Source organism: Montipora capricornis, chromosome 5 (assembly GCF_036669925.1).
Source record: "Montipora capricornis isolate CH-2021 chromosome 5, ASM3666992v2, whole genome shotgun sequence".
Classification (NCBI taxonomy): Eukaryota; Metazoa; Cnidaria; class Anthozoa; order Scleractinia; family Acroporidae; genus Montipora; species Montipora capricornis.
Window position 1 is genome coordinate 26,127,943 of NC_090887.1, and position 10,358 is coordinate 26,138,300.

The 10,358-nt window shown below is 39.3% G+C and overlaps 1 protein-coding gene across 1 annotated transcript in view; it reads right to left on the reverse strand.

Annotated features, from left to right (window-relative positions):
• Positions 1 to 9,534, reverse strand: part of LOC138050022 (uncharacterized) — an 88,634-nt gene extending 79,100 nt beyond the window's left edge. Inside the window, exon 1 of the mRNA XM_068896519.1 lies at positions 9,276 to 9,534. The gene's annotated coding sequence lies outside the window, so the exon portion shown is untranslated. The remainder of the gene's footprint in view (positions 1 to 9,275) is intronic.
• Between the last annotated feature and the right edge of the window lie 824 nt (positions 9,535 to 10,358).

A 10,358-nucleotide genomic window follows, 5' to 3' on the forward strand; every position in this document is an offset into this window, starting at 1 on the left:
TGCCTCTTACCCAGAGTGGACAGTGTTTGTCGGCCTCATTTTTTAGCCCCATTTCTTATCTTAGGGCGGCTCCTTACGTATTCGTCTTCTAGAGGTTACGATTGCCAATTCAGTGCTTCCTGTAGGGTTTTCTTATAGCGTAGTCATGTTTACAACTTTACACCAATGCTCAAGTGCTGAGCTATTCTAGGCCCAACTTGTAGATTAAGCTTCATTTATGGTTTTAATTTTACACATCATCTGTTACGCAAGTAGATACCTTTAAACCCCAAAGTGTTTGCGGCACTGCGTTTGGGGAATACGTTTCCATTTTTCCCACAGTGCTTTTGTTTTGTTTTGTTTTGTTTTTTTTTGTATCCGGCAATGCCTCTAGTTTTCTCTTTTCCTTGCTGTATTTTGTTTGAAACATGACTGGCTTATTCAATTTATGTTCGCCAATAGTTGTGGATTTCATCCAATATTCACGCTCGTAATGTTACGACAGTGTGCGGCCGAGACTTCCAAAATAAACCTAATTGTATATTTCTCTTGCTTCTGTTGCGTGGTGAAGCTGAAATAAATTTGTCAGTCGTATGTGCCCGTAAATATCAGTTCGCTTTGGTTGCAGAAAAAAATTACTGGATGTCTACTTAGAACGTTATCGCCACTTGGCAAAGAAAAACAATTGGATTCTCCCTCCCCAAGATAGAAGTGAACTTAAGTGTTAATAAAATAAGGTGTGCGATTCACCATAAGTGCGGATTTGATTTTTATGCAAAGACACTTGACTAGCCGCAACCAAGAACTTTCTCGTTCGAGGAAAAGAGAAGACACTGGAAACGAGGATGTAAAATGATATTTTTCTAAATTAAATGCCAGAGAGTCTGAGAAAACACCCTCCGCATTTTCCAATTTCATAATTACTACTTGAGCAACTGCATTTTAATACTTTAATTTGGCATTAAAATTAAGATCGACTTATTAGGCTCTCAATACACCGTATGAAAATAGATATAATCATACCGTGACTAGGTAAATTAATATCAAAGAAAAATCGCGTCATCCGTCACGCACCTGGCCCCACCTTTGCTCAACATGACTTTAATTAACTGCGGTTAGTGAATTTATCTTTGGTAACAAAATCGAACTCCCTATTCTCTAGTCCGGGAAGACCGAAACAGTGGTGCTAACGGCGGTGTCTGTGCTTACATCAAGTAGGGCAAGTGCAAAGTACCAACAACTGAGCGAATTGACCTGTTGCAATGATCATGAAAGTTGATGGCTGGTTGACTTAAGATCTTGATCCGGAACAGACAAAATGCCTTTACCAGCTACGGTACGAATTTGACTGCGCTCAAATATTACAAAAATTTCGAAAAGGGAAGAGGTAAACTTGCAGAGAGAGGTATTATGAGTCCAGGATACAACATCTAAAGGATGAACATCCTAAAAGATGGTGGGACGAGATGAAGCATCTGAGTGGAGCAAAGACCAAGAATGGCGATTTGTGTAGTCAAATTAATGTGGATCACTTTTCACACCTTTTCCAAGTGGAGCAGGCTAACTTCGTCAACTCAGCCTTCCTCGATGAGCGAACCTCTGGAGAAATATAAGTTGCCAGCTCCGCTTAAAAATCTCCCTACAGAGGATATTCCAAAAATGCCATGTGTTTCTGAAAAACGCGTTAAAAGAACGCTACTGAAAGTCAACCCCACTAAAGCTGCCACACCGGACATGATCCCGAACTGGCTACTCAAGGAGTACGCCAATACTCTAAATGCCTCCTATAGCCAACGGCGCATCCCATCTGTTTGGAAAATGCCGATGTCTCTCATCCGCGCCAAAAAAGAAATCATTTCTGGATCTGAAGATCCTGATAAATGTAAGGAGCTCCGAATTTCGTTTGCCCGGAACCCAGTTGCACTGGATGCAGTTGTTATCGATAGAAAAGAAGTAAAAGAAGTAAGTACCGCCAAGTTATTGGGGCTTACTATAAGTGCAAACCTAACATTGAAAAAGCAGTTAAGAAAGCTAGTAAGCGACTATATTTCCTAGTAAAGCTCAAACTCGCGAAATTACCGCCAACAGATCTACAATACGAGCGTAAGGTCTGTAATAGGCCTTTTGCAACTAACGATCGCATGTTACAAAATCGGCCATGCTGGAGGGCAAGCTCATTATTATTCCCCCACTGGGACATTAAAACAAACAGACCTGAACCTGTCAAGCTTGACTTGCCTTTATCAAGTCCGGGGCGAAATATCGACATAAATAAAATCATAACTCAAACGCACCCGCTAATTAAGAATTCCTTCGATATCTTGCCATTTCCAATACTTGAAAAGTGACGACTGTTTGTGTCAGTAGCGATCAACTTGTTTATTATTGTTGTTATTATTATCAATGAAATGTTCTTCTTCATTACAAAAATGGAGACGCCACGCAAGGTCAAATAAGAGGTTACGTTGTACCAAAAACAAAACAAAAAAATGTAGTGGAATGGTATTTAGTTAAAGGCCAAGGTCCAAATACAAATTCATTGAAGAGTTGAAAGAATTATCAATTAGTGTTGGTATTTAATTTAGACAGCCATGAGTGACTTATTAAGTAACTCACACAAATCTCTATGCAGTGACCAGGTGCATATCTTATATATTTTTGACAGTTTATTTGGAGCAATTAACTTACAGATCGTGAAGACATGAAAGTCATAGGAAGATCTTTTCTGGGAGTTGTGTTGTTTTATTGTTATGAAGATTTATTATATGACTAGCTCCGTGAGCGGGCAAGATGAACCCAATCCCTTGTGATTGGCTACCCTAGCGGATAAGATGGAGGTAACTTGCCCGCTGTGAATTTCTCGTTTGGACCCACAAGATCCAAGATCATTTTTGGTATTTTACCCCATATAATAAATCCTTTAGTGACCAGGCTTGTTGTCAAGATGGCTGGACATTGCATGGCATCGTTGTTCTCCGTGTTTATGGACCTCGACCATAAACAAGCAGAAAAAAAATTGGCCAATATCCAGACATCTTGACCTCACACTTTAGTTGGTCCATAACATTAAAGCATGGAAAGTAATGTATAAGGAACCTTCTGCAAAGCGAAGTAAAGGTAGGTGGAGCGTTAAATCAAAGAGGACAGTTTGCTAATTTTAAAGACAACCAAAGGCAAAATAATAATGACAATAATAATAATGATGATGATGCTGATAATTATGATTATGATAATAATAATAATAATAATAATAATAATAATAATAAATAACGAAGATCATAATGATAATGATAATAATAATGATAATAATAACGATGATTATGATAATGATAATAATATGAAATCAAGAATACTCAAAATATGGTAAACGTTTCTCATAGGAGAAGTTTTTCCTCCAGCATTGATCAAGGAAATTTCTTTGAGAGTTTCATTAAAAAAAACAAAACAAAACAAAACAAAAACAAAAAGAATAATAAAAGCCACCTCGAGGTGTGAATTGTCCCCGTGTATTTTTCGGAATCCGTAGACATTCTTGATAATCTGAGAGGTCTCCAATTCGGAGACGTACTGTTTGAGAAATATAAAATCAGTACTCGAACCTGCAACTTCGAATTCCTTCTTCAAAGGGTTATCAATTACCGCTGGGATTTCATTAAAACAGATGTGAGTCATGCACTTAAAAGTAACTCAAACAAATCTCTGTGGAGTGACTAAGCTCGTAGCTGTATAATTTTGTGACAGTTTATGTGGAGCAATAAACTTATAGCAGTTGTAGACTTGTGAGCCCTGAGAACATCGTTTCTGGGAGTTGAGTTATTTTATTGTGATAGAGAGATATAGAAGTAAAAGTAAAAGAAATCTTTTTCAGAGCTAAGTTTACATAGCACCAACTACTTCCCAGATCCCATTCAAACGGGTGTGTGAGTCACCGCTTAATATAACTGGAGCGACCAGGCACATTGCGATATATATTCGTCAACGATTAGTTGGGGCACTATACTTACAGCCATTGCAGACTTGTAAGCTCTGAGAACACCTTTTCTGGGAGTTCACTTATTTCATTGTTACAAAGCCATCTAAAAATAAATCCATGGAAAGCAATGCATAAGAAAAGTTTTGCAAAGTACGTTTGTTAAAGTCGTACTAATTTATCTAAATACTTCTTTTAAAGGCATACTTGGCAACATTACACAACTCTAATTGAGCGAGACCAGTGCAATGAGTCCTGATGTAGCTTTTATTTTGGTTTCGTTCCCAGCTTTCGCTGATCTCAATTTCTGATTCAGCATGGAATCGGACAAAACAGTTTCGAATATGCTCATGATATTGCGATATATGCCGTGGATCGGGGAAAGCTTATAGTAAAACCCAGATAACTGAGAACTTTAGCTTGAATTCCCACCAGGGCTGTTCATTCACTATTCAAACTGCTACTAAAGTTACCAAACGGTAACTTTAATCCAGTTGTCTTTAGTCCCAATTAATTTCCCATCGCAATCATAAGGGCTTAGATCTAAGAGCGGTATAATCAAATAAAGTCTACGACAGACTCTACCAGTGCCAGCGGTCTCACCCAGTAGCTCTCCTCAACTACTAAAAGGTGCGCAATTTAGTTTGTCACAAATAACGGTGAATTTTGTTTACAAACAACTGAAATCATTGAACTCCAAGAAATCATCTGGTCTACCCGACATGCGGCTTCTAAAGGATGGGGCTGAAGCTCTGGCGAGACCCCTAACCCTACTAATGAACAGAACGATCAATGAAGAAACGCTACCGGCTGATTGGAAACATGCTATTGTCACGCCGTTTCATAAAGCTGGATCGAAATCGGATCCATCGAACTTTCGGCGAATCTCAGTACTTCCCGTCTTCTCCAAGATACTTGAACGGGCTGTCCACCGTATGGTCTACAACTATTTACAGGAGAATAGGCTTCTTTCTCCTCTCCAATCTGGCTTCCGCCCACTTCACTCAACATCCACATGCCTCACACATGTGACAAACACTCTGCTTGAAAACATTGACAAAGGACTATTAACTGGCCTTATATTTTAAGGCCTAAGTAAGGCCTCTCGCTCCTTAGATTATAGCATCATGTTAGATAAGTTAGCTCTACTAGGAATGAATCGTTCTGCCGTCCAGTGGTTTAGGTCCTATTTAACCACGCGCACTCAAAGTGTTTGCGTAAATGGGCTCTTGTCTGAACCCCAGTCTATACCTTTCGGGGTCCCCCAGGGTAGCGTGCTCGGTCCTTTACTCTTTATTATCTACATAAATGACCTACCCTTGGCGGTTCAAGGTTGTAGTGTCGAGCTTTATGCTGACGATACACTTATCTATTTTGCAAGCAAGTCTGTTAGTGAAATTCAAGCTCAGTTAACTGGTGGCCTAACTGATGTCCTAAGCTGGCTTCATGCTAATTTTCTAATACTTAATCTTGAGAAAACGAAGATTATGCTCGTTGGTACCCATCAGAGGACCGCAGAGGCTGACGACCTTGTTATAGAAATCACTAACACGCGTTTAGAAAGGGTTAATAAGTTCAAATATCTTGGGGTCCTCCTAGACGACACTCTATCTTGAAAGGACCACATAGAATATACTGGTAACAAGATCTCGTCAAGATTAGGTGTTCTGCGTCGAGCGCGTAAGGTTCTCCCCAAGCCAACTTGCCTAATGCTCTACAATACTATAGTCTTGCCATTATTTGATTACTGTTCGCCTGTCTGGGACAGTTGTGGGGCTGGGAGCAAAGATTACCTAGATAAGCTAAATAGACGTGCCTCATGATCATTGAAGGTCGATCAATCGGGGCTGAGGAGTTAAAATCAACACTTGGCTGGCCCAACCTACAAGCGCGCAGAAATTATCTCAAATGCCTTTTAGTCCATAAATATAGTTTACGTCATAGAAAGTGAGGCGCACGGGGTTTTATTCACTAGTTGTTTGTGTCACAAAGCCGAACGGGCGAGGAACGAACGACTGTGGGTTTTTGACACAAATTGAATAAAACTCCGTACAAAGCACTTTCCATGTCGTGAACTGTTTATTACACATAAGACGAGAATTTTCATTAAAATAGTTTTCTGAACGCAAATTAGAAACAAAAACTCACTAACAATAGAACCAAATGCAAATTTAATTTAATTCAATAACAAAGTACGATTTGCACGAGATGCACGAGATGCACAAGATGCACGAGTGATTGGCATGGAAACGCCTTTACGCTATCGTTGATTGATTATACTTCCTCATGTGAAATAGCTGTACGCCATTCTGATTGGCTGTATAAGCCTTTTCCACATGTGAAAATAAAGCGTATAGATTTGTGCAAATGAGCTTTATGGAATAAAATTCTCATGTTCTGTGTAATAAATGTCTTCACTGAATAGCGCCTTCGTACTTACTTTCAGAGTTTAGGCACGCGGACTTTTTTCATGGCTATAACACCAAAAGCCGTGATTTGCTGCACCCTCCCTTCGCAGAAACTCCTAAGTATCAGGGAAGCTTCAGAATAAACGGCACTCGAACTTACACCATTCCGAGAGACAAAAGGCAAGTAGCTAAAGCTACCTGCGGTACATGCTGCATTTATAACTTAATTAATTTTATAGTCTTTAATGTTTTATGTCTTTGTTTTGTGCTGTGCCAGGGCTCCATTTAAACTAGCTCTGCTAAATTGGATGCCCCTGGATAAATATTGAATTAAATAAATAAATAAAATGGACGACATTACCTTTGTGTATCAATACACTTTTTTTGACCTAGTGAAAGTCCATGAATTGGAGGAGCGTTTGAGATCTCTATGGCGAAAAGGCTTTTAATTATTATTTTTCAAGAGATAACTAGAGATGAATTAACACAATTCTATCTGTAGTGAACACATCCATAACTTGACTGCCTGGCGATAAACTTGCAGCCGGTTTATCTTTGAGAGTCCGCGCCAGACAAAACCATTTTTTAGCTCATTTCTGTTCAAATATTCAAAAAAGGAGCATGGAGGGCCATAAAAAATATGCAAAACAAGCAGAAAGAAAGAAAGAAATGTGACGTAAATTTATCGTAAACACCACTGATACGGCTTGTTTTTATTTATTGCAATTTAATGGCAGAAAAACGTATATACAGATGTAATAAAGAAAAATAGAAATAGGCCATAAGGAGAGTCTGCAAAAGAGTCCCAGATCCCATGTAAAAGCAGACCACCAAATACATATAATACAATGGAGGTACTTATTGTACAATAATAATAATATGAAAAGATATATAAATAAATAAATAAATAAAACACAAAAATATAATTGAAAAAATAATAATTCAGTACAGTGAAATCATGATTTGCCCTTAAGAAATTTCTTCACTTTAAATTTAAGAGCGAATGCACAGAAAATTCGAGCAAACTGTGGCCTCAGCTCAAAACCTAACCTACCCTCATTTTCTGTTTATCATCAGGTTTTGATGGGTGTGTAACACAATTTCGCAATATGGTTGTCAGTTCTGGAATCCGTATTTAGTGAAGCATATCGAAAGTATAGAGTCGATACAGAGGCGAGCCACTCGAGTCCTTTGCGGATCAGAGAAAGAATATCAGGAGAGACTTGGGGTCCTGAAATGGCCTTCGCTTGAGTTACGTAGGAAGTTATCTGCTTAGTGCAGATGTACAAGATTATTTTCGGACACTGTGACATAGATCCTCATATGCTTTTATTTTATTTTAATGTGTTAGCGAAAACACGTAGGAACCATAATTTTAAGATAAGACCTAAGAAGTCACGTACAAATTACTTTAAATTTTCATTTTTTAATCGCTACATATCAGACTGATATAGCATTCCATCGAGCATTATGCATGCACCTTCATAAAGTTTTAAGTCATATATTTTACATCATTTGTGTCAATTTTAGTATGCAATTTAATTAGCTTGGCTAGTTTTGGGCCGCATTTAAATTTAATCTCTTAATTTTTAGAATGTTTCATATTGGAGAATATTCTTTTTGTGGGAATTTAGTTTCCCCCAATTATGCTCCAGTCATGCACTTTTTCTATTTTCTGTAATTTATTTACTTGCAGTAGCATGAAAAAGTATTAATGTCGGTAGAAAAAAACCTAAAACCCAAAAGGAAAGCTGTGTGCAGGTTTTTGTTATTGGTCGACTGCGGGACAACCGTTGTGGGGAGCAATAGTTTCATCCTTGGCTCTGGATGGGCTGAGTTTTCTACGATTGATCCCGATTAAAAGTTAAAAATTAGACGACCGGCGATGATACATTTTCTCCTAAACCATGTCCCTAGTTCCCAGTGCTCATGGGTTTGCTTCAAAGTGTAACCGTGCCTCACAAAAAAATCCTCCCCCCCCCAACCCTTCTTAGCATGATAGCAACAACTGATGCCGTCATCGCCGGAGGATTCATCTGCTTAATGAATACACTTGACCTATATCCGACACATGACATATATTCCACCGACAGTTGATCAATGTATCACCGACATGTAGACGATACTCGATAGAAATTCGTCTGGTCAACTACCGACAATAAACATGATCCAACACCTTTTGGGGCAGGGTAAGCTCACCTTCACCTCTCCACCGTTTGGGCTTATCTAGTTTTACTTCGATCTGTTCCCTTTCGGCTGGATGATAAAGGAAACCTTTTTTACCACCTAAGCTATCGATGCATGCTTTTTTTCCGTGTTTCAGTTAACAAGTTTAACAAGTTGTTGGTGTTTGTATTTCTTCTTTCTTTCCTGACCTTATCTTAACTGGAACCTCCGACAATCTGAAGGTTGGAGAAGGGATGAACAAATGGACTAAAACACTGCTATCAGTATTGTGCTACTTAGGCCCCGTCCACACGTATGCGGATATTTTTGAATCTGCAACTTTTTTCTTTCCAGATTCAAAACTATTCCCATCCACACGTAGCGTATTCAAATCGAATTTGCCCGTCCACACTTACCCGAAAAGTGTCCGGATTCACTCTAGTACTGAGGACTCCTCTAGGAAACAGAGGTAATTAAGCATGCGTCATGAGGCCCTCGGCAAACCAAGCTACCTTCCTCGGCTCGTCTCTGGACTCCCTCTAGCTTGTCAATGTTCTTACGTGAATACGGGGACCATACCACAGAGCAGTATTCAAGGTTAGACCTTACTAAAGAACAGTAGAGGGTCCTTAGGGTCTTCAAATCATTTAGTCCTTTACAAGTTCTTTTATTCAATCCTAGCATCCTGTTTGCCTTGACAACAACACAGTTCACATGTGAGTTCCACCTTAAGTGATTCTCAGTGATAACACCTACAATCCGGGTCAAAACACTTCGGGACACTTGTCAAATTTTGGGCGAAAAGTAGAGAATTTACTGTACATGCTTCCATCGTTATATGAGCAACGTTTGTTCTTCTTTCGCTGCCTTTTTTGCGCCCCCCTTCCCCCCAGACAATGTTGAAACATGCCAGGGATCGATGAACGGATCTTGATTTTGGAGACCGTGAAAAATCAACATTGTAATGGGGGGAGGGGGAAAAGCACGAATTGTCCCGACAGTTTTGACCAGGATTGTCTGAGAAAAGAATTTCTTGATAATTAGTGTCAAGCCCGGCCAAGTTCATTGAATCTCATTGGAGAATTGTCTCTGATAGTAAAACAATATATTGCACCGGTGTAGAGGTAATGTGAGCAAGGATTGTCAAAACGGTGGGTTGCGTTACCGTGAGCAGTCAACAGTTCTCGGCCACATTTCTCGGCTATTTAAGGGAAGACATTTAGGTTTAGAAATGACTTTTAAAAAAAGACTCTGCAAAACACATAATAACCCTTTTTTTGGCTTTAAACGATCACCGGGTGGGTATTTTTCAACATTTCTCACCCTAAGAACAGCAAAAGATCAAATTAGATGTTAGCTTATTATTTTCAAATAGCCGAGAAATGTTGAAAAATGCATTAAGCGTTTTCTTGTTCAGAAACGAACGCCAATTAAAGATCAACGGAAGTGTGTATAACACAACACGCCATATATTCTGGTAGCCACATCAAAAGCACAACCAGAAAATGTGTTTTTAGGAGTGAGAAATGTGAATGAGAACTGTTGCCTTTGTCAACAACGGCTTGGGTCACGCAACAGACAACGCGGTTTTGTATGACACTGATTATTGTCAGCAAGACGACAAGCAGAAATTTGGCGAAGCGAAATCTACAGGGACATGAATGTGGCTCGTTCCTTTGAACTACTCTATTGTCTACGAGATTTGCTGTCCTTGAACTTGTGAGGAATGGAACTCTGCTTAGCAAAGTCAAATGATTCAGCAGCTCGAGAAGCGGCTGCTAACTGCGAGGAGTCTGGTAACGAGTCTCCTGAAAATGTTCTTCGCTGGTTCTTAA